Genomic DNA, 24,943 nt, shown 5'->3' on the forward strand with positions numbered 1-24,943 from the left:
AGTCAGCTACCTCAAGGTGAAACCTGTCAGAGGAAGGGCTAGAAAAGTAACTAGTGTGCTTTATTTTGTAATTCATGATTGTTATTATCTGCTACAGACTGGAGCACTTGAACTTGGTGCTTAGCAGAGAGGCTGGCTGTGATGAAAGCATCGTGTTGTTGCCATCTGCTGGTGTGTCAGTGGTTGGTAGTTGTCCACATTACCAAAATCAGCGTTAGTGCTGAGTGTAGGGTGTGTGATGTGCAAAGGGAGCTGGGACTGAAATGAGACTCAAAGAGATTGGATGTTGTCCAGCAGGAAACCACGTCATCTGTCTACCTGAGACAGAGCCTGATCCCAAGTAGCACACAATTTTATTTGAAAGAAGAAGCTGTGAGTAAATAACAGTTTAAGGCAAACAAATGGGGATACAGCGGGCAGGAGGGAGGCTGGCTGTGCTGCTGTGCGTGAGTCCTGACTTGCTCGAGGTGAGGGACCTCAGATGGGTGTTGGAGCAGATGCTCCGCTTTCCCCTTAAGCATCCCATGGTGCTGGGTGTCCTCCTGTGCTGCAGGATGGTCGGTCAGAGGTGTAACTTCGGCTCAGAGAACAGGAGAGCACGCAGGATGTTTGTGAAGCAAGGTCGTGCTTCTGCTGGTGTTTATTTATAAGGACTCTGGGGCTGGGGGGAATGAAGTTTTCCATTATTGTTGCTTTTCCCCCTACATCATAACCGATTTCAAATGGTGCTAGACAGAAACTGAGACTCTGAACACCAAGAGAAATCGGTCAGCCTGTGTAAGAGACATTTTTCTGGCTCAGAGAAGATCTTCTTGCAGATGACAGCTATGCATTCTTTAGAGAAGTCTATTCAGTGCTCTACTGAGTGCTTCATCCACAGCAATCGCCCTTTCTGTGTACGTAAACGTGTTTGTCAGCAGCGAGGTCAGGCAAAAGTAGTTTAGTTTGGCTTCATTTTTGTGGTTTGAATGCAAAAATATAAATGTCTAGCAAAACATTACTGGAAGAGAGCAGCAATAAGCTCCAAAAAAAGTAATTTTAGGAAAAGGAGTGGATTCTGTGTGCATCAGAGTGATTTCATCACTATTATTGAAGGCACGTGTGGGTTTGTTGACTGTTGAGATCAAACTGTCAGGGGGAGCTTCTGTGTTTGCAGAACAAGTCCTTGGAAGCTACAGAATGGTAATGCTACAATGAGAAGATCCCAGAGCACACAGGGAAAGTACATTTGCTCCAAGTTAGTAAATTAAATGGTAGCTTCTTAGTGACTGGATAGGAGAAGAAATGTACTCTTTGCCTGTCAGGGTGTAAGAAGCACAGTGCTGGTTTCCATGCAACTTTTGGATGACTTTACTCTGAACAACTCGAACTCGGCAGCCATTGTTTATTAAGTAGCAATACATTGGAAGGAAGATTTTCCTGTTGTGGCCCTAACTTTCAGGGTGCATACAGTGACTGTATAGTGTCTAGAAATCAGATGGCATTACAGAACGGATGGTTGGCAGAAAAAGAAATGATGGGGGAAAGTGCTGGTTTAAGAGGATAGGCTGTCAGTGAAGTTAGCAGCTGCTTGATCTTCTCCCACGCTGTAATTCTTGCTCCTAGAACACTGATTTCAAATGGTGCTAGATACAAAGTGGGAAAATCTAAGCCACCATGTGAAACCAGCTTCCAGAGGAAGACAGATCTTGCACGTGGCTGCAGGCTGAAAGTCCTTCATCTCCACCGTACCTGGAGAAAAATTAATTTATTTGATGTTATTAGAAAGCGAGACGGTGACCGTCGGGTTAGTTATTTTACTGATGTGTTTTTGAGCATCTCATGGACAGCTGAGGCTCCTGTAGGAGAAATGAGACGTGTGCTGCAGAAGCCCAGTGCTCAGCAGGACTGTTTCCTTTGCTTGCCAGGTAGAGTAGTAAAGCTCTTACCAGCAGGTGGTAAAAAAAAAAACATCTGACTTCGGTGGTGCTGATTTTGGAGGAGGGGGGGGAAAAAAAAAGTTTGTACCATCCGGAAGCAATCTACCATCCCATTCAGACACAGTCAGTCTGTATCCCCTGCCCTAAGGCAGCGTTGTGGCTTTCCATCACTGACTGATCTCAGTGTCAACGCAGGACGGGTGGACACGCAGCAGTCGGGTGCCCTTGGTGACGGGGAGGGAAGTGTGACTGTCATCATGGGTCAGCTCTCTGACGTGGGCTGTAAATAGGGTGATCTTATAGAGCGGAGAGGGCAGGGCTTTGTGAGAAGACTGAAATCCTGTCAGCAAAAAGGAACTTTTAATGAGAACAAATTATGTGGAAATGACTTTGAGTTGTGGGCCAGAATGAAACCTAAAAAGGGAGCGTTTGAAAATATAACTGTAAATGGTTCAACAAAAGTTGCTGGGGAGGTGGGAGAGCGTGAAAATGAGCGGCTGACGGCTATTGGGAATGGAAGGGGGTGTGAACAGAGCTGTGGTGCAGCCATGGTGGTTACCCTGCAGCAAACGTGTGGGAAGAGATAGCTGGCTGCAGGCCTGCCAACCACTACACACATGCAATTTGCCAACTGTCAGACCCTGGCCACTGTCTCTAACCTGTGCCCAGGCAGAAGCTGGTGTGAGGTGTAATCGAGGTCAGCAGAAGTGGAGTTGGGAGTTTTACTTATTGATACCCCTGGGTTTTGGCGACTCTTAGCATTAGTTTTGTAACCACACCAAGAATCTGCTTCAGTATCTACATTTTCTGATGCACACCCACAGATAGCGGAGGAAAGCTCAAGGAAAAAAGCATGTCCTTCCAAGAAAGGGGGGGTGGAGGAAGGGGAAGGAGCTGTACTAGATTACAGTCTGGATATTTACTGTAGTTTCTAAATCCATTAACTGGGGCAGCAGGGTGAGAGAAAAGTGGAAAGCAGGTTCCCTCCCCAGTGTCCATCTTGCTGGCACAGTTATTTATGAGGCATCCTATATTATCAGCATAAAGGTTTACTACTGAGAAGCTGGGCTGTGAGGTACTGCTGCCAGAGGTCGGCTGTGGCACTGCAAGGACCAGTGCAGCATCCTTTGGACTCAGGCTCAAAGTGAGGGTCACTTTGTGGCTGGTTTTGGTTTTGTTTTTTGTTTTCTCAATATCGAGCACGTGCCTTAACAGGAGGAAGAAAGGTTTAGTAAGGTTTTTAAAAGTTGCTGGAAATGTCACTTATGTTTGTGCTACTGTAAGTGAGAGCATCTCTGGAGATGTGAGGCAGAGGAAGATGGCAGGTGCCTCTGACCCCTTCCCCTCTGCACCTCCCGTAGCAGCCAAAACTTCTAGAAATAGCATGCAGCAGTTAAAGACCAATGGCTCGCTCATTATTTATAGTTTGATTAAAAACAAATTTCCTTTTGGCATGACGAAGATGACGCTGTCCCTCCTGCAGGTTGCCTGCAGATCTCCCTGGGCCTCACCAAGCTCCCTTTCCCTGCATGCAGCTGGGAGGTGTCAGCCCTTGCTGCCAAGCTGCAGGTACACCTTACAGGAAGGATCTGTGACATTGTGTTCTCTTCTTTCCAAACCCAATAGCATGCTGGGGCAGGCAGTGTGCAGGAGGAAGGAGAAAAAGAGAGCAGCTCAGGACCATGTGATATACATAGCGTGCATGTATGCAAAACCAGTGTTTGTCTCAAGCATTTGCTGGGTGTGTTGGATGTGTGTGTGTGGGGACACGTGCAGAGACAAGCAAATACAATCAGCTAGAGTTGGCTTTGTCAAAGTATTCCAGAGTTTTTGTAAGTCATAGCAAAGAAAGTACAATGTTATTGTTGTCTTTTTTTCCTCCTTTTCTGACATATTTTAGCAGCAGCAGCAGCGTGCTATAGCTTCCTTCAGAAGAACCTCTCTAAGCCTTTCAGGACTCCACTCTGCTTTATATCCTCTAGACAAGACAAGGCAAAAAAAAGGCAAGAAATCCCTGCCTGCTCCATGAAAGGGAACCTCCTCTCTAGCCAAAGACCTTTAATGTAGTCTGCAGGAACATGGCAAGTCAGTGTTGCAGACCCAATTTCTCACAACTGTTTATATATAAAGGCAGTTTCTGGGGATTCTGCTGTAAGCATTTTTTTTTTTTTTTTTCCCCTCCATTTTGAAATGCCAGAATTAAATTCTTGATCATCAATTTCTGGTCTCCCTTGCAGAAAATATTCCTGTTCTGCATGCAGAGCTGAGGCAGAGAGGCAACCCCCAGTCAAGGGATGAGTCAGACCAGGCCAGGTGCAGGACAGAGGGGTGTGACAGTGCAAGTGGTGACCTGTAAGGGAAATTGAAATGAGTGAACTTCTAAGCTTTCAAAAAAAAAAAAAAAAAAAAGCTTCCTCAGCTCAGGGGAGCGTGTAACTGCATCTGTTAGTTGTGCAGCTTTGTTACTGTGTGGAGTTGCGTAGGTCAGGTATGGACAAATGTGCCCTAACTTGCAGTCTGGGCTAATCATTAGTGTGTAATGCCTTCTGCAGCTGCAGCACTGACCAAGGCTGGGTGCAGGCAGGTAGGTGCTGCACTGCTTTGTGGGTTTGATGCTTGCGACTAGAAGACAGCCCTAGAGATGCTGCTGCTATTCGGGGCAGCACAAACATGCACTTCCCTCGTGAGCTCGGAGCATAATGGAGACTTTATCCTTCGTTAGGACCAGAATAAAAAACTTCAGGTCACATTCCTGAATGAACAGTTTGTTCTTTTAGTCCTACTCTTGCAGCCTAAGAATTGTGCTGGAAATAGTAAAGTGAAAAACAGGCGCTCTGAGTCTATGAACTCTTGCTGTCTGTGCCCCACCAGCAAAAAGAAAAGAGGGAGCTTGAACATTGCACCATGGCATGCTGTGGTGTACAGTACTAAAGTCTGTAAGATTTCTAGTCCCACACAGCCTATTGGAGCAATGGGACAGCTAGGTCTGCTTGACATTTGGGTCACTGATTAGTTTTTACATACAGTGAAGCCAGAAAACAATCTTTTCCAGATTATTTAGGGCATGCCCTGTGATATGCAGCATCGCTGATGGCTGGAATTGGGTTTGTGTTCAGGTCAGAGTTGCATCTTTGCCTTTCCTCTTTGCAGAGTGGTTTCACCCGAGCACATCTGTGTGTGGTTATCTCTTGGTGCTTTGAGTGAGTTCTGGACTCCGTTCCTACTGTGGTTTTGGTGCCTACCAAAGTTCCTGAACAGTGCTTAGCCCTGGCCTGGCAGTCAGCATAGGTGTTGTATTGGTGGTTTGGATGCAGATAACCTTGTCTTGAGGGCTAAATAACACTAGGATCAGCTCGGATACATCAGCTGATGTGATGGGCTGTAGCAGCCCTCGTGTAGAGGTTCTATTTTTTTCTGTGTTGGGATCTAACAAAAGAGGCTTAAAAATGTCTAAGAAACCCCTTAGGTGTAGGAGATGGTTCTTAACTGTGCAATACTACTAATATAAGTGTGATTTATTTGCAAGACCTGCTTGGTTTTTTGTCTGTTTTTAATCCCAAAACTTTGTGTTAGACTATTAGGGGAAGGATAGCACTTATTTGCTATTCTCTCGATTTACTTGTCCTAAAGCTATTCTGAACTGAAGGGAACATTAGCATGGTGATGACTGTAGGAGTACAAGCCATTAGCATTACAATTTCTGATCTTCTGCTTCCCATCTGCTAATCTGAAATTGTTTTGACCTGTGTGCAGTCATACAGTTCTCTTCCACCCTTACTTTTGTGAGAGTTCCTTTGCAAAGCCACAGCCTGCTTGGAGGGCACAGGAAGCACTGAGCTGCTGAATCCCATTGAGGATTTCAGATGACTCAAAGAACGATGAGGCACATTCACATGAGGGAGAAAAGCCTTGCAGTTGCGTGACCTCGGTCACGGAGAAGCAGTAGGAAGGGATAACAGTTCAGACTCATCCAATGCAGCTATGCACAGCTTGTTTGAACAGCATGTCACACGGCTAGCCACATCAAAAAGTCTCCACTAAAGCAGCTGAAATCAGGAAAGTAATTTTCTGTTCCTAACTTCTGTACCTAAGCACCACCTTAGAATTTACAGTGTTATTGCATGTCTTGAAAGAAGTCACAGAGAGATGACTGTGATTCGTGTAGTCAATTCAGGAACACGGTGTTTCTCTAGCACTACAGGTCCAGTTACTTCAGGTAATGTCAAGAAGGGAAGTCCCGTTTTTCTTTGTCATTGAAGAGACAAAATAATGTCTTGCAGAAGTGGTGAACGTAAGGAAACAGCTGCTGCCATTTTTTAACTGAAGTTCGACCTGCCCTTAAGCCAGATGTGTGCTCTGCCACATTCTAACACCATTCACAATAGAAGGACCTAGCAACAAAAGCTGGAGAAAATCTCTAACCCAACTCCCCCAAGCAGTTTGCTTTTTGCCTGTTCCCAACATCCTCGTCATCCTTTCTATCACAGAAACATCCCTACGTTCGAGAGCCACTGCTGCAATGCATCGGAGCTGCAGAACCAAATGCAGAACAGCGTGCTGGTGGTGGACACGTAGTGTGCACCATTTGCACTGGATAAAGATTGTTTGTGTGGGGAGCTGAAGAGATGTGCTTAACTCAGAAATAGCTCTCTTCCTTGGAAAGCTTAAGGTCTGAATCACACTGTGTTGGCTCAGTTTTTAGCAGACAAGCTATTGCATATGCCTCCCTGTAGGCGAAGAGTCGTCACTGGCATCAGGATTAGCAGCCAGGTTCTTTTCCTTTGGAAACTGGAGAGTAATGCTGCAGGCTAAGGCAGGCTGGAAGCATGGTCAGAGCAAGAAATGGCCCAGGGCAGGATTGCTGGAGGTGGGGTCGTGGAACTGCAGGCAGGAAGGATCTGCTTGTGTTGGTGCTTGGCCTGGGATGGCTCTGCTGGACCTACTACATTCCTCTGTTTAAAAGGAGCCAGCCAAACTGCTACTGTGAAGATGGGGACAAAATAAGTTATTTTGCTTAAGATCCTTGAGGCATTGAGTACTCAGTGCTGCCTATGGAGCTGAGAAGACTAGAGCAGGGTATAAAGTATCCCTGGTTGATGTTGCCCTGAGTAGCCCATGAAAAAAATACCGCTGACATGGACAGGTAGAAATGCCTCAGAAAAAGGTGGAAATCTGGCAGGGGATGAAGCAGCCTTAGAGCTGAGGTACCTGAAACAGAAAGCACGAGATGTAGCAGCAGTGTGACAGACGCTGCTGTGGAGTCCGCCTCCTAATGACTACAGGAACAGAAATGCAAATATATGCACTTTTTTTTTCCCCTTTGGAACAGAGTGTAAGTTGATGCCTAGTCCTTCAAAATACATCACTCCTGTCTCCTGGCAGTCCGAAGGAAAGAAGGGGAGAGAGACCCAGTACAAAGTTTTTGAGCAAGTTTTTGTAGTTTACTCGAGAAACAAATTACAGATCAGGATTTTAATACTCTGCTGAGATCTGGCGGATTTTGCACCTACGCTTTTGAACTCTACTGCAGTAGCCTCACCTTAACTTTCACGCCTCGCCACCAGGTTCAGGGCTCAAGCACTGCAACTGTTGCAAGAAATGTGGACTGGGAGTTCCAGGACCCGACAATGAGTCAGGAATGACCTTGCAGCGGGCAGCTATTGTACCTCTCGGAGCTGTGCCAGTATAAACGGCGCTTGCATCTCAGAGTGCAGTTGAAACCATTTTGTGAGATTCCCACGTTGGCCATTTCTGCTGCCTACTTTGCACCACTTCGGGTGGGTCGGTACAGGGCAGGGTGTTCCCTTCTTACACCATAACAAGAGCATGGTCCCAGCCCTAGGTCTCAAATATCTGCCTCTCTACCGCTACACAGAGAATATGGGTAAAACTCGGACCTCTCTTGCATGCAACTCTGTCCATTGGCACCAGTGCTACAGATGCTCAACTAATACAGCTTTAATCTCAACCTTACCCCTGCCACACCCATATTAAACTGTAAGAAAATGTCCTTATTAAAGAAAAAAAAAAAAACAACAACAACACAAGGCGGCAGTGAATTTTCTGGATAGGTCTGGAAGCGATTTGTAAGAGAAGTGAGGAAGGAATACTTGGCATCTGGACATTCTAATGAGTTTTCCCAAATAAGAAAAGCATTTCCTCATAGACTGTAAGCTTCTCACAGCATCAGTAAAGCTCCTGACACAGAGCACGACGCTGTATTTGTATGACATGGAAATTAACAGCAGCAGCAGCACTGCAGGCTCAGAGCCTACTCTGTGAGCAACAAAATGGCTAGGGGTGCTGTTGTGTTCATCTGAATTCCTTCACCGTTTGTGGGTGGTAAAATCAGTGGGTGCCAGTATCCCTGCCATGTCAGGTATGGTTGCGAACTTAAACATCGATGTTAAATTAATGCTTCTAACGTTATTCTAGCTTGTGCCTTCATCAGCTCAACCCCACCGAGCAGAGACAGCAACCAACAGCAAAATCGGACTGCGTCACAGATGTAACATGACCATCGGCAAAACAAGTGCAGAAAGATATCATGGCTGTCTCATCGTTCAGACAGCCTTCTTTAGGATCACAGAAGAACGAGCTGGTAATGCTTTTACTTTTATGTCACGAGCGTTTGCAATTCTTAACTGTACCAAATTTTGCAGGCTTTGAACAGCCTAAACTCAAAAGAAAATGGCACGTATTTTGCCAGCAGACCCAATGCACTGATGAACGCTGCGTCACAATGCCGCACTAAGGCTGAGAGTATAATAAGCCCTGCTTTAAAACGAAGGGAAACCGAAATGTTGAGAAATACCTCAGTTTACCCAAGTGTCAGAGGGAGAAAGGATAGACAGCTTTTGCAAGACCTTCTGAGGCAATACACAGGAAACCACTGTGGAGCAGCTAGCCGCGTACAGCTAACATATAGAATTCACATGCACAGAATACTACTGTCCTACAGAAATATGCCCTGTCCCCTTCTTAGCCTTGTTTCCTGCAAGCCTCACAGATTCACCTGCTGATAATAACCTCAATTCCTGATTAATGCTATTTACAGACTAAGTTTAACATTGAACTAACTCCTCTCTCTGCCTCCTTTTCCTGCCTGCACTTAGTTGCAAGCTATCATTGTGGCCAAAAGATAGGAGCAAAAATAAATGTATCCTTACATTGAATGCAGCTGCTCAAGAGCATGCATACCCTTAGTGGCGGCCAGTTGCACTTTCTTCCAAAGGACTGCGAAATGCCATTAACATGCACTACCTTTGCAAATTAATGGGGTCCTCCAGTGGGATGGAAGGAAAAACATGGAGGGTTCTCCCTTCAGATAGGCTTAACCCACTGTTCTCCCATGTAAAAAAGAATCAGTTCTTAGCATAGCTGCTGGCTGGACAGAATTCCCTCCGCGGCTGCCTTGCACTGTTCCCACAGATGTGTGTATTTATGCCTGTCCATCTTGCTGCAGGGACCACCATTGCTGCTGCTATTCCAGTTGCTCCCCTGCTCTGCGGAACTGGCGCTGCAGGAGACAAGGATGCTCCAGCCAGCGAGGGCTCAGTGAGTCAGGAGGGGCTGTGACGACTGCACCAGGAGCTGAACCCCCCCCGGAATCTGGCAGGAAAGGAGAGGAGGCGAGGAAGGTAGAGATGGGGAAGAGGAACAAACTGGGGAGTGGCACCTACTGTCTGTTTGCTTCTTCCCTCCCTGCTCTTGCCACCGCACTGCTGTTGGAAATGGCGTCCTTCCCTCTGGGTTACTGCGCAAAGAAATGGTCGGGCATAAAACCGCAGCGCTCGCGGCCTGTATCAGCCAGCAGCCCCAACCTGGGCAGATGCAGTATGCCAGCACAGCCCCTGCCTTCAGCCTGACAACCAGAGGAGAGGCACTGCTGTGACCGTGGCAGTGCAGTGCTCAAGCTGGATCTAAACCCAGCGGTTGTTGCTAAACAACCGGTCCTGATGCTTGGTATGTCAGTGAGTGACGATTATAGATTAAATGCTTATGCTACCACATCCTTAAACTTGGTTAAGCCTTGGTGTGATGAAGGGCTATGGGATAATGTGCCCTGCTGTACAAGAAAGCAAAGTTACTGCTCTGTACTTAATCGGGTGACTTCCACAGCTAGAAGGAGTTCAGAGCCAGCTGTGTCCTCAGAACTTCCCAGCACATCTTCACTGATGGGCACTTGAGAAGAGAGGTGAAAAAACAGGCACAGTAACTGGTGCAGGGCATGTAGCGTTCTCCTGTCGGCATCTCCTTGGCCACTCTGGCACAGCTGCCTGCCCGTACTCTGTCCGTCCTTCCCTCCCTGTCCTGTCCTCCTTCCTGCCCACATCCTAACTCTGCCCTTCCTTCTGCATCATTTCCAGGTGCCCCGAGCAGCTCGCGGTGCAGCTCGTGCTTAACCACCGCCTAAGGAAGAGGAAAAGAAGGAAGGAAAGGAAGAAATAAAAGCCCCGAAGCCAAGCGCTTTCCGTGGTGGAGCTTGGCAGCTCTGACACGTCATCGTGACAACGGCACAGCAAAGCGAAACCTTCCCGGCGCCGGCACGGGGCAGGCAGGAGGCGGGGACCGAACCCGGGGACGGAACCGGGGCAGCAGACAGACCGCACCGCACGGCCGGACCGGGCCGGGAGCCCCCGGCACTTTGGGACGAGCGCAGCCAACATTCGGATTTGACACCAGGCTCTCAGCCAATCCGAGAAGGCTTTTCACCTGCCATCGCCTCCTCCGCCAATCAGACGGCGTGTTTGGGCCGAGAGCCCTCCCCGGCCAATCGGGAGCCGGCTGAGCCACTTAGTTAATGATGCAGCAGTACAGGGAAGACTATCACATGTGAGCTGGAAGGCTGCCAACATGGAGACACGGAGAGAGCAAGGTAAACAACTTTCCAACGCCAAAATGATGACATTTAATCCCTAAATGCTAGCTTCCCGTCTCGACTCATCCTTAACCCCTTTCAGCTGGTGTGGAAGCGTCTGGAAGGCACCGTGTACCTGTCCCCAGTGCTTTTAAAAACTGGCCGACGTGCCCTGCAATGATCACTGCGTCACCGTTTGCCACTTTCTGAACTACGCAGTGACAAAGCCCTGATCCCAGCTCACAGGGTGGCTGTTAACCCCTGCACCCAGCCCTGCCTCCACGCCAGCCCTCGGGGGGACGCCAGGGAATAAAAAGCCTGAGCAAAACACGAAAACAGCAGTCTGCAAAGTTGTCATCTCTCTCCCACGACTGCTGCCCTCCTCTGCATTACAGCAATGCTGGCAAGAGTGGCATTCGTACAACCTGTGCCGACGTTCCATTGAGAAAACAGCTCTGACGCAGAGCAGAGCAATCATACCCAGCCGAAATAATAATGAAGGCACTTGGGGAGCTGAACTTAGGGACGATGGGGAAAGGGGACGCCCTGCAAAGCATTACAAAACGTAGATGCAGCTCCAGCCCCATCCTGATCAAAAGGTACGTACGTGGGAAAGACGAACCGGACCGAAGAGCTCTGCCCGTGCACCAGCTGCGCAGCGTTCAGCCCTCCGCTTGCTGTGTAGCGCCGCAGAATAGAAGGTTCCAGAAATTTCCTTTCCGTTAACCCTTTCGGTGTCTGCCCACTCTCCCTCCCCGCGGGATTAAGTGCGCCGGGTCTCCAGCATCGTCAATGGGCGAAGCCTCCTACGCCAACCGAGCCCAGATACGTTCTCTAAATGACACCGTCTGGTGACAGGAGCTCCGTCCCTGGTGTTGGTATTACTTCTCTTTCTTGAGCCCTCTCTCCCTCTCCGGCTGCTTCTCTCCCCTCTTGCTGCAGCAGGGCTGTTGCTGGTAGACCTATCGACGGAGCTTGCTCTCTCGCTCTCTCGCTGAGCTCTGTGACGCAGCTCTAAATTCTCCAGCCTGCTCCCTGTGTTATAACAGCGGAACTGCAGCCTTCCAGGGAGCCCGTGCCAGCAGTGCCAGGGCCAGGCACACCGAGGGAGCCTCACTCCTGGACGCTGCACCTTTTTTTGATGATTATTATGTTCCTCACCTGTGCTTCTGTGCTGCCTTCCGAGCCTCTCAGCCTCGCATCTCCCTCTCTGCTTCTGAGTCATGCTTGCTGGGTTAACTCTTTTAGGATTGGTAGTCAGCAACACAAATCTCAAATGAGTGCAGCTGAAACCACAGCCAACTTTGTGGTGGTTTCTGCTTTAAAAAAACCAAAGCAAATCTTCTTGGCTCTAAGAAACAAAAACACACACACACACACACGTTCCAGTAGAGAGTTAGTGCTTCTCGATTAACTGTTTCGGTGTCAGGAACCATTGCTTGATGTTCTGAAATAAAGGGATCTGGGCCTACATCCTGCAAATACTCAGTCAGCATTACCTTGTAGCACAAAGCAACTTAAAAGGAACCACTCATAGGAATGGATGCAGGACTTCTGGACATAAAAGCACAAAAATGCTGCTGGATCCACGTGATCATGTTATGCTGGTTGCAAGACATTGATCTGACTGTGGTTCAGCCACTGAGCAGATGCAGTGTGTAGGATAAGGTACTGAAAGTGCTAGGAAGCTATAGGCTCTACTTAATCTGAACAGTATTAATAAGTGTTACCGCACACACAGATTCAGAATGCTCAGTGTAGGCAGGGGAACTAATAGCTGCGTTCTGGGAGTCTCCAGAATCCAATCATCTCTGTCAAAAAGGTTCGCCAGCAGCTGCATATTGCAGCACAGCAGGCACAGCCAGGCAAGCAAAGTCCTGCTGCTGAGTGGCTCTCCTCTCCCATAGCCCTCTGCCTTGTGTTAGCTCCAGTGCAGTCAACTTCAGCACCAGGCAGAGGAAGCGCTGCTGCCGTCTCGGAGCCTCGAAACCGGAAAATGTGGAGGAGGATCAGTGGTAGATGGAGCATCTGGGAATCAAAGCGGAGCTAATGGAAAGCCAGCCCTGCATGAGGGAGTTCATGCGTCAGACTGCATGTACAACAGAGCCAGCAGCCCGTTTGAAAACCTCGGAATCAGGAGAGATCACTACGCAGAGGCATCTGCCATTTTAGTGCTGAACTCTGGAGCTGGCTGTGAGCTTTGGGCTTTTCACTACAACCAGGGCTGAAGTAACCGCTATTTTTTTTTCTCTTTGCAGCGTCTGAAGAGCCTGAGCTATTTTGGGATTTGTCTGTACTACACTGAAAATGACACCTGTTACACACAGACATAAATGAGAAGAATTGCAAGCTCCTGGTTTCTCAGATACAATTCTACCACGGAAAAAGGATAGGAGCTGGGGATGTGGGAGGACAGCGTGGGATGCTTGGCGTGGGGTGAAGAGCTGACCCTTGTGAACTGAATAGTCAGCAGTACAGGGAGCACAAGGCTTGTTGTATCTGATGCAGATCTCCCTGTGACCAAGAGCAATAATGCTTGATCAACGAAATGCTGCAAGATAGGGTTTCTTACACGACCAAATGCACGGGACTTCAAGCCTCATAGATCTGCTCCATGGCCAAAGCTGCAAGCGTTAACTGTTTCAGTTAGTTGTAAGAGTGCTTTGGCTACTTAAATGAGTCACTCAGCAGTGATGCTCTGAAGTAGGCCAGCGTTTTGTGCGAGGTTACGCAGTCAGTTTCCGTTACCCCTGAGTTATTTCAGAAGCTCAACCAATGCACAGAGGCAGAGAGGATTTCCGTGTTCCCCATTGCTGTCTCTGCCTGCAGCCGACCTGCAGTGCCCACGGAGGTGCCAGCAGTGTGCAGACCACCCCGCAGCCCCCAGGCACTGAGCATGGCAGTGGGATGGACAGAGCCTGAGAAGTTGGGACAGCTGATGGGCATGCTTGGCTCCCAGCAACGCTGGTATATGAAGAAAGTAAAATGGAGCTTTGGTTTATTTCAAATTATAAGCTTTTGGTTGCTTTCAAGGGAAAGGCAGTGTTTGTTTAATGGGTTACTTTCATTTGAAAATGACCAGCCGTGAGACATTTCTGTCTTTACCTGATCATAAAGTGTTCACTCTTTGGAGGCACTTCAGCTCCCATGAAGGATCAAAGCTGCTGTGCCTGGCGAAGCACTCAGGTATGCAACTAAAAACACACAGAGTGATGGAAAGCTTGGTTGGGATATGGCATTGCCTGTGAGCTGAATAAGCTGAAAAAAAAGTGATTCCATGGTAGAAATCGAGGCTCCTGTTTTAAGTGGAGCCTATGGATGTACATGGTACCACCTCATTATTATTATTTTTTTAATCATCAGGATTTTGGTTTTGTAAAGACTGTGAGGAGCAATGTCCAGTGCTAGAAAGGGAGCTTGGCAGCTGGAAAGAGCCTATGGCAGTGGTGGGAGGCAGCCAGAGGGTCTGTCTGTGTGTGTTCTGGTGGCTGTATCCATTCTAAAGTGGGACAGGTGTTTGGGAAAGGACTGGAAAGCAATCCATCAGCGAGCAGAAGTGCAGGCTTGCTGTTGTTTGTACGCCAACAGAACGTAGAGCTGCATCCTCAGTTCTTTGGCATCTTCTGTGTTATTTTCTGCTGTCATGCTACAATGGCCTTAATAGCAATAACATATGGAGGGTGAAGTTATGAAAATCTAACACTTGCAAATGTCATCCAATGCCTTGTGGTGTTGTGGGTGATAAAATAACCTTGGCTGTCCCTGGAGAAAGGTCCTTGGTCTTTTTAATGATAAGCAGAGCCCCAGTGGTGCTGCGCAGTGCTTCAACTTCCCTCTGGTGAAGGCTTGGCTCCAGTTCCACTTTAAATGCCATCAGCCACACCTTCCTCCCAACTGCAGGAAGCTGCGATTGTTAAAATCAGGGCATGTTCCTGTTTAACTAAAAGGCTGAGATCAAATAAGCCAAAGGCCTCAGCAATGCCAAACAAATTCCTGCCCAAGACTCAGCAAGTCTGTGCAGCTGTAAATGTGTGCAGTGCCCGACCCCAGCGTCCACGTGAATGACGTCTCAACGCGTCACCCTGGGAGCTGGCAGTCAGGAGAATGTGGGCAAGTTAATGTCACACTTACTGAGTAATAATGCTTAGCACAAAGGTCTTCAGCTTGCCAACCAAATGTCCTGAAAACCAAGTGGTGATGTTTCTCAGGTGCTGACGTGGCATCCTGCATTGTATTTGAAATTAATGCAGTTTTGTGTATGGGAAGATTGAATCAAATAAAGGTTCAGTAATTTGGCTCGGATTGCGTGTGGGTTCAGGGTCAAAGCTGAGATGGAAATTTGGGAGTTCCTAAATCCTAAATTTTACTCCAGCTGCGCCTCTTGCTTTAATTGTAGTCCTTACTGAAGTCAATTAGAGAGACTTAACAACTATCTGAAACAGAAGCTGCCGGAACAGTGTGGCTTTTAGAGGAAATTGATAGGAAATCATTTAGAGGAGGTACTTTCTTTCGTTTTTCAAAGAAAAGCAGAAATAAAACTTTAAAGTTTTGCTTCTGTTCTCACGTGGACGTAGGCAATGACAGATGGGTTGTGGTCCCACAGTGCTGTCCTATCACAGAGACAGTCTGGATTTCAGGATCCCAGCTGGGTCCATGGGGGGATGTTCTACACAGTACAGCGTGCTGAATTTCCTTCTGCTGCAACAATAATAGGAAAGTTACCGAGACAGACGTTTAGGTTTAGCATGCTGTTGTTTTGTTTTGCTTTTCCTCAAAGGTTTATTGCTATCCGGATGATTTTCATTAGTGAATGTGAGAGGAATGGCTTCTGGAGTGTTTGCAGTGATTCCTGGCTGTGATGAGCTCAACCACCATCTCTGTGACACACATCTTTGCCAGCCCAGCGTGTGCACACAGTGGTCCCATCCAACCACAGAGCAGGTAGGCGTATAAATAACAATACAGCCCCCCTTCTGAAGCACTTCTGAGCTTGTTTTTGTGCACCTACCCAGGTGTGCAGGGCAAAGAATTGGCTGTTTATAAAGTTCATTCTGTTCTCACTGTATTGCAGGCACTGATCAGCTGTTGGGTGGGTTCTCATCGTCCTTTCAGGGTTTGGGGGTTTCAAGGGAAGGAGGTGGAATAGCTGCCGTTGAGATCAAAAACTAGAGGTGTGGGTTGGATCCCAGCAACTGCCAAGGGCGTAATGGTGTTGGGCAGTGGGATTTGCATAAAATCTTTGCATTTTCTGTGCAATAAGGTAGGCACCAAAATGGAAACCTGCAGCTGACAAACCTGGCCGTTCCTTTGAAAAGCCGTAGTCTGGCATTTGTCCTTTGAAACCTAAGAAAATCCCAGCTGGAAGAGCTGAGATCCTTTTCAAAGGGATGGCACCACAGGAACAGAGAGGCTGCTTCCAAGCAGAGTGAATGCCCTGTGATGAAGTCAGGTTTGGGGCATCAGCATCCCCCAACCCAAGCTCAGCTCACTGCCTTGCAGCAGTCCCGACCCTCCCGAGCTGTGGGTTTTGCTCACTTCCAAATCCAAGGAGCCAACAGTGCTGAGACAAAAGTAATTATTTCAGCTATTAGCTGCTAAGAATAGAGCCCGCGGGGGTGCTCTGCATGGCTGAGGTGCACTGACAGCACAGTTGGAGGTAGCAGGGATTGCAGTGGAAGCACAGAAATAGCCCTTCTCCGCACTCAGCACTTTGAAGCTTCATGAGTCACCGAAATACACGGTGAGGGGACAGGTAGGGGGCAGAGGAAATTGCCCCCTCCTCCTTTACATATGAAATATAGAACATTTCCCTATGCAAATTGCTGGATTTTGGGGTGGAAAACAGCATTTTGCTGAGGACCTGGGGAGAGCTGGTTCTCATATGCATCTTAACATCTTGCCATGGTGCTGTTTAGGACAAATGGTTGCAATACCACGACGTTTTCACTCCATACAGCTGCTAAGGGGAAAGTTTCCTTTTATGCTGTTTGTGCAGTGCAGAGTACGATACATTCCTGCTCCATGACTACGTTTCCAAACTACGTAGTAAAAGGAATAATAATGAGAGTAAAAGTTGTACAACTCTTTTTGTACAGCAATCTGCGTGTCATTTTAGTGCTGGATTTCTCCAGCTATTGTACGGGGGAAAAAAATACAAGATAAAATAGAAGGCTGATCTGTAAAAACACCCTGCCCAACCAAAACAAAACAAACGTACCCAAACTGGAGCTTTGAAAGAGAATTTCTGTATATCAATCCTGAGTACAGCCACAGAAAGGGTCAAGCTAGATAGAATTAAACATCTCAGCTGGAGCAGGGACAGGGCAGCAGACAGCTTGCTAAAAATAGATTAATCCTAATTACAGCCACACTTCTACTTTTCCAAGGTTTCCTGTTTCACATGGGGACACCGAGGTCGTGAATGGACGGAGGGTCGCTGCGCTCAGCCCCCAGCCCTGGAAGGCATCTGAGAGCCGAGCTGGCCAGCAGACCTCACCGAGGTGAGACCTCCCCCTTCCTGCCTGTGCTCTGCAGGATAACCCTGCACTGTCACTAACCCGGCTGTTGTTGCATTCCTGCTGGCTTCAGGGCGTGCAAGTCTTGTCTGAGTTTCGTACCTTCCTGTTGTCCTTGAAACTGGGATTGTAAATTATTTTGGCCGGCGATAAACTGTCTTTGCTTGTCCAGTGCTGAGCTGCTCTGGCCTCTCAGTTAAGGATTCCCCTCGCTTCTAAAAATAAGTAATTATAAGATATTATCTCCTTGAAGTACTTGTTAGAAAGAGAAGGAAAAAGACGCTCCTTTCCCATCTCTTTTCTCCTCAGACTACCAATTTATATTTTTTTAGTTTGCTTCTAAATGGGTTCTTTCGATCTGCTCTGTTCTGCAGCCGTTCATACAGCAGGAGAGCACAACAGCCTCCAAATTAGAACACGTACTTTGCACTTATACAACCAGAATCATTGGAAGACCACAAGTAAGTTCTAAAATCCAAGCTACCGTTAAGAAAATAAAAATTAAGTTCAAAAATATTTCTATGGAAGTGCCCTGGTTACTTTTCCCAGCCGGGAACTATTTTGCAAACAAATCTTGATTAGAAGTTGAACTTTTCTGTATTTTTTTTATTCCTAAGAAAACATAGATATTTTCATTTTTCAATATGTTTTTGGTTTCCTTATTTGACCAGTTCTGATTAGTCATCTTAACCCAACTGTAGATTGATTTCCCTTTCCAGAATGGGAAACCTTTGTTTTCAGTGATTCCTTTGGATAATCCGCAAAGTAGAAAACAAAACATTAAACATTACAAAACAAAACAGATGAAAATACTTTCAGCTTTGCTCATGTTGCTGCCAACTATTTTTCTTTAAAAAAAAAAACACCAAACTAAACAACACAAACCAACCCCTTCTCAGCCCATGCACGACTGTATCGTTTTACTCCTTTAAAGGGGAAGGCATGGCTGAGATGAGTGCTCTGCAGTGGCCAAGGTCTGGGTTTAAGCTTCTGAGCCAGCATCTGGTGCTATTCCTCCCCAAAAAACAAGGCAGTAAGGGTATATTCCAACAAAGGTGTGAATTTTTAAGGCTTCCTTCAACGAGTATTTTGAATAGCAAACCAAAGATCAGCCATATTATTAAGGGACTAATAGAGTTCACCCAATTTATTTGCCCAAACCACCGCTTTTAAATTTTTTTCCCCTTATTTTCTTTTTGTGCTTCTTACAGCCAGCTCAGGAAAAGGAGGCATTTAACACATCAAAAAGCCTAGAGTGATATTTCTAGCAGGCCTCTGCCTCCTCATTTATACCTGTGAGAGTGCAGTTCTCTCTTTGGAAGGCAGCACTGACTCGGTGCACTGTAATATGCCAAAAACAGCCTGGCAGAACCTCTCCTTCTGAGGCCTTTGTGCTGCCATCCACTGCTGCGTTCTCTGAGCAGGTTGCTGTGAAAGATAAATAGCAGAGTCCCAAAGTGATTTAATGGAGTTTCCAAAACCTTCTGTCAGTAGAAGCACTGCTTGGCAGAGGAACTTTAACTCACTCCAGGCTTCACTTCCCCTTTCCTTTGACAGGTTTTTCCCAGTCTGGAAGATTTCTACCAAGTCATGAAGATGGTCATGTTTGGGATGGTCCAGTGGATCCTGTGCCTTGTGTCAGCTCTGTCACTTGGGGAAGATGGGACAGCAGTCTTTGAGCTGAAATCATCTGCTTTGCCTCCAGAGCACAGTTTGATATTGGTGTTCGTAGAAATATTGCTGAAAGCAGTTTGTGGACTCAGTGTTGCTCCTGTTTTTTTCCTATATGGTAGGGTGACACATAGCAGCTCTCCTGTGCTGTTGAGGACTAGAAGATGCCCATGGGCTGGGCAGGTCTTCAGCAGTGACTTTGGGGGAGTAGGTGAGCATTCTGTTTTCCAACAGAAATAGCAAACATTCCTCTCTGAAGACATGGCTCATAAAAAATGGTTCTGGCACTGACCAGCTCCCTGGGATGGGCTTTTGGGCATTTCTATCAAACGTGGATGCCAGCTCTCAGCTTACAGACCCTGGTGCTGAACACATGGGCGTTCTGTGCAGATCCATGTGATAAGCAGAGAGCCATAATCTAGAATTCTGGACTGACTTGGAGAGCTCCTTTTTAAGACTCAGAGCATGAACGTGTTGGAAAAGCAGGGAGCATGAACTTGTGCACCTGAGGGGGTGGATAGTGGCCTCCTCCATCCCAAGTGTGACAAAATGAGACCTCTTACCATGAGATAAGTCCCCACAGCACAAGATGCTGCACTCCATGCCACACTGGCTCAGGTTAACCCACAGCCCTGTTTTCCACATGTAACCATGGTAACCCGAATTATCTAGCAGAGGTGCACACCAGGCCAATTTGTCACAGCTGCTCCTCCAAACCCACCGCGTCTGGCATCTCTGAGCCTGCAGGTAGCAGGAGGACATCTCTGTGGCTTTGCCATTCCTAGTGCAATCCCAGTGCAGGCAGTGGGAGGTGGGGAGAAGGAAGAGGAAGAGGACGAATGCCAGTGCAGTTCATGCACAATGCTGGCTCTCAGCAGTACGATTAGTTACTTGGCAACGAGAGCAAGGTGTGTCAGAGTGGATGGGACACAAACACAGGCACCAGCCCCAGCAACAGCTCCAGAACTCCCAGCTAATATGGCTCGTCTGGTTTTGCCATGGAGCACTTAACTGAACGAATTAAGTAACACCTGGAAGCAGCCTCCCACTGAGCACATTACGCAACAACCTTGTTGCCCATATTTTCCATGCAGTGCCGTTTGGTGAAACTGTTCAGCAGAACAAAAAAGTTGCCCGTCCTGCCCTTCTCATGCAGCTGAGAGATGGCTGGTGCCGCGCTGGGGGGACAGCGTGAATTTCTGCACTGAAATGGAGGGATTTAATGCTTGCTTCTGCTCAGGAAATGCTATGGATCTGCTCAATAGTAACAACTGGTATTCCTCAAAAGAGGGATAAGCCTTCGGATTTCCTGAAACCTAAATCATAAGACAGGTTTTGCAAGACTTTACAGTAGAGCCAAATAGCACCAAAGGGAGAAAGGATCCGTGGTGTAAAATACACCTATATTCTTTTGTAAACATATTAACATGGTTTCCATGCTCATTTCTTGTTGCACAACAGTAATAGAGCAGTTAGTTTTACCTCTGAGACAAACAACTGCATAGAAAAGTAAAAGCTGGTGTAAATGAGCAATTGAGAATTACCTACACATGAGCAGCGCTGCCCAGGGGACGCAATGGGTGCTCAATGCCAGGCCCATTAACTCTGAAGGACTGGTGGCCAAGGCCAGCAAAGCACAGGGAAACTGCTGAGGTGAGGAATGCTGAATGGGACGTCAGCATGCACTGGTAATTCTGCCTCCCAATGCCAGGACACGATGAAATTCTGCATGCCTCTGGGGGCTGTGACTGTAGGTCACAGCATTAAAGCATCTGCATTAACCTCCTTGCTTTGTTTTGATTGTTTTCCTGCAGCTCCCACAGGTGAATCTATGGCAAGGTAGACGGTCCATGGTTCTCATAGGAAGTTAAGGAGTTGCAAAATGGGAGCTTCTGCAGAAAAGTGTCTTGTGGCATTTGCTGTGCCCCATTTATACCATCAATAAGGCTTGGGTGAAAAGAGGGAGATGCTCCAAGGGGACACGGGGAAACAGATTGGACGTGACAGTAAAAAATAAGGCTGTTGGAGGCACACAGCTGTGAGTCAGGAATGGCTGAGCCTTGAGTCCAAGCCTTTGACACACACTCCCTCCATAGGTCCACCTTCAGGAGCGCCAGGCTCCCTCTGGTTCACGTTCAGCTGCTAAGAGCCATTCTATCCTTAGCACTGCCCTCCCCAGAGCTGCCATGAATGTGTTCAGCACTGTGAGTCCGGAGCTCCACAGCTGCAGCCCTGCAGCCTTGGAGTGGGAGCTTTCCTTGGCAGCTCCGGGTGAGACGTGGGCTGAGGGCACCGGGCGGAAGGAGCCCATTGCAGCCTGACCCGTGTGAGCGCACGTTTGTTTCTGCGCAGCCTCTCTTGCAGATCCGCCGAAATCTGGGTTATATAATGCCACTGCTGCCTCGAAACAGGGAGGTTAAAATGAGGTCGTCCAAGATGGGAACTGCCTGCAGCCCGCAGCCGCCTCGGGAGGACGATCCGCTGCCTGCGCCGAGAGCTGCACGCAGGGGAGCACTGCAACATAAACATACAGAAACATAGGCCGGGATGCTGGAAGTCTCCTGAGTGCTCAGGGTGTGGAATCAGGCCGATTTCTTTATTTGCATCTCCTTGTTTACGTGACAAACTGCGCTGAGCAGGCAGCGTGACGGGCTGTGGTCACAGGGCGCTGCGGAGCTGCAGGGTGCCAGATACACAGAGCAGCTCTGTGCTGCAGCCAGCCCCAGGTGTTACCCTTTGGTGCACTGGAAAGTGCACCATTTAAAGCATGTTTCAAGGGTTCAAGGTCTACGTTATTCCTTCCATAATTGCTTTATGACTAATATGCCTCAAAAAGGCCTCCGCATCAAGAGGATCCAGGTAAGAAAGTATAGGACTGTAAAAGAAACGCGGCGTAATTCTTCCTTTTTACTCTTTTTCCAGAATACTAATGCAATTCCTACGGAGCAAAGAATGGAAGCTCTCTCCTGTAAATGCATTTCACAGAGATCACAAGGTGGAAAACATGGGGCTGTTTGAAGGGAGCTGCTCGGGATGAGCATATCTGTGAGCTTCAGCACTGGGCATTTGGTGATTGGATGACTGGAGGGGATGGTTGTGATGGAGGCCACTAAAACTTTGCTGCAGAGCATTGCAAAGAAAGAGAGACAAAAGTTGCATTACCAAGAACACATGAGTTTGAGGAAGACCTACTACCTCCTAACAGCATGTGAAAACTCCTGGTTTCCCATTGCCATGGCAACTCTTTCCTTCAAAGAGCTTCTAATTTGTTTCCAGATCCTCCAGCTTCTTGGCTGGTGCCAGAACAGAACAGTGAGGGCTGGAAGGCTGTCGGCAGGACAGCAGCTGTGGAACAGTCCTTGTCTTTGGCAGCAAGTGATGGACAGTGCTTTTGTCCCAGCAGGGAGATTTCTATGTCACCATCACTAAATTGGATACATGTGGGATGATTGCTGACCACAGAAAGAAGCAAAGATGAACCACCTACCTGCTGAGGGCAGAGGATCAGTGCTGCTTCAGCCTTGCTCCTTGTTGGGGCATTTGAGTTATGCAAGTTGCTTCTGGTTGAGGTCCCATCACGGGATGTTTTTCTCCAAGGTGCCCCAGTTTGTGCAGCAACGTAACTGCATGTCAGCTTTCACTGCTCAGCATCAGCTCTCCCTTCTGTGTTACTTCTCTGCTGTTTTTCAGAGGGAGCAGTCAGGCTGAGAACCCACAGGGCAGCCTGATGCAGTTTTGCAAACCCTGCCCTATCCTGGCAGGGGGGATGCTAAGGCAGGGAGTGACCCTGAGTAAAACCCTTCCTCAGATGGACTCAGATACGTCTGCAGGATGATGTAGCAACCCATAACGTAGGTAAGAAGCGCTTTGCAAAAGAGCTGTGCACGAAAACAAGTCTGAGCAAAAGGAAACTTAAGCCTCTTAAATATTAAAGTTCCAAAATTAAACCCTTGTTTATATAACAGTTGGGTCACTGCTGCAGAACAGGGGAGTTTGCAGCCTTGCACCAAAAAAGGCTCTCATGGAGCCAACAGCTGCTCCCGAGGGCTCAGAGCAGGTGGGGAACAGAGCTGCAAGCCAGGAGGATGCTCGTGGGATTCAGCCGCCCTGACATGAAGTCTGCAGTCACCCCATAAAACATTGCAAGCCTTTGGGATGTGCCTTGTAGCTTGGCATAGCTTCAGAAAATGGGGCAGGCAGGAATGGGCCTGGTATCCCAACTACTTCGGTTTGGCTCGTTGCAGGTGATAGCACAGCAATACAAGGCAAATGCACGCACAAAATACGGAGAACTTCACGAAGTTTCTTTGCTGCTGAGTTATCTTGAAAAAGCCACCTAGGAAGCCCAGCAGATACACCCCTACTTATTATTTTGTAAGAAAAGAGCACAAAAGAACTTAATCCAAAGTAAATATTTAACCAAACAGCAATTAACTAACAATGATGGATTGTAAACAGCGCTGCTCCCAGGCTGAGCTGCGGCTCTTGTTCTGTTCCTCTGGGCTCCAGCTGCCCTAGGGGGGAAGGCAAGTTTACTGAGTCAGGTTTGTCTCTGCCACCTCGCTCTTAAAAGGCTCTACAAACACAAACGGCGTCGGATGTTCTGAGAGCGAGGAAAACAATAAAGAACACAGCAATGCATCGCGCGGGAGTTGTAAGGCTTTATGGAACAACCGTCCTTGGGAAGGAAGGCTGAGAAAAGACAAAGCTGTAAAGGAACTGCTTCCCATCTGGGCAGCCTTGTGTGCGTGCATCCCATGGGGCAGCAGGGCCACTTATCCACAGGGAAGTAGTGATGATCATAATAAGCATTCAAATATTATTAAAATATATTCAGAATTATTAATTAAATTATCGTCACGTCCTATTTCTAATTGTTATGCTCCATTATTATTATTACGCTCCACTCGGACAAATATCCCCCCGCAGATCACTACTTCCATAATAATACTTATTAATATTGTTGTTATCTCTTATTTCCCAGCTCCAGGTGCCTCCGGCAGCTGAAGCAGCCTGGCTGGGCTCTGTCCGTGCCCCTACCTGCACGGTGGGGGAGGTGTTAAGGGGCGAGGTGTCCGTGGGATGCGCAGGAGATGCTCCCATCCCGGCCCCGGGGCGCTCAGATCCCCGCGGTACCCGGCCCGTCCCCCCCGGCGCTCCCGAGCGGTGGAAGCGGTGGCCGTTCTCTCCCCCCCGCACTGCACCACAAGGTCACCCCGCTCTGCCTACACGTCCCAGGAGGCCGTGCCCCCCTCCACAGCCCATGGGGTGGTCGGGAAGGGGGCGGCGGACGGGCGAAGGAAGAGCTCCCATCGGTTCCATCGGTGCGTCCCGCTCAGCCTTTTCCTCTCGTTTCCCTCAGGACGTCCGGACCTGGGAGATCTTTTTAAATCCTGAACGGAAGAGACAAACCTATCTGGGAATTTTCTGCAATTTAAAAAAAAAAAAACCAAAAACAAAACAAAACCAAATAAAAGCATCGGGAGATGAGGAGCAGAGATCCGGTTCCGAAGGTCGGTGCTACAGGGCTACAATCCTTGCTTGCTCTTCGCAGCTCTTTGTGTCTCTGCGCGTTGCCGTGGCACCTTCCTGCGCCCGCAGCCATCGGAGGTGCTGCTCCCGCTCCCCCTTAGGAACAGAGGGGAAATCATCCCCCATTTAATGGATGGGAAACTTGGCACAGTGCGGATGAGGTGATTCGCTGACAGCGCGTAAGGAAATTGCACGAGTGGAGCATTCCCTCAGTTACGCCATCCTTGTAACTGCATAACATCCCTCTAATTCCAAACGGAAGGTGTTCCCTGCGCGGGGCTGCATTGCTGAATGCAAAGAGTGCAGACAGCATTAGCTGCACCCGTGCATTCTGCTGGGATGGTTTAATCCAGGCTGCATCCCCTGCATCCTCAGCGTGGTGGGCTCTGCACAGAGCAGCCTACAGACCGCAGCCGAGGTGGGCAGGGGTGCAGTGCTGCCACGTG

At 48.0% G+C, this 24,943-nt stretch overlaps 2 long non-coding RNA genes across 2 annotated transcripts; one reads left to right on the forward strand and one right to left on the reverse strand.

The window, feature by feature from the left end:
- Positions 1–284: 284 nt before the first annotated feature.
- Positions 285–12,876, reverse strand: LOC104914480 (uncharacterized). The gene is made up of 3 exons (XR_014879878.1): positions 11,941–12,876; positions 11,387–11,814; positions 285–1,731 (listed from the first exon to the last, which is right to left on the reverse strand). It is a non-coding gene; the product is annotated as an uncharacterized LOC104914480 (long non-coding RNA).
- On the forward strand, positions 11,508–23,834 carry LOC146542627 (uncharacterized). The gene is made up of 5 exons (XR_014879876.1): positions 11,508–11,653; positions 13,038–15,720; positions 17,166–17,279; positions 17,669–17,755; positions 18,852–23,834. It is a non-coding gene; the product is annotated as an uncharacterized LOC146542627 (long non-coding RNA).
- Positions 23,835–24,943: the final 1,109 nt, after the last annotated feature.

Source organism: Meleagris gallopavo, chromosome 28, assembly GCF_905368555.1.
Source record: "Meleagris gallopavo chromosome 28, MGAL_WU_HG_1.1, whole genome shotgun sequence".
NCBI classification, from domain to species: Eukaryota; Metazoa; Chordata; class Aves; order Galliformes; family Phasianidae; genus Meleagris; species Meleagris gallopavo.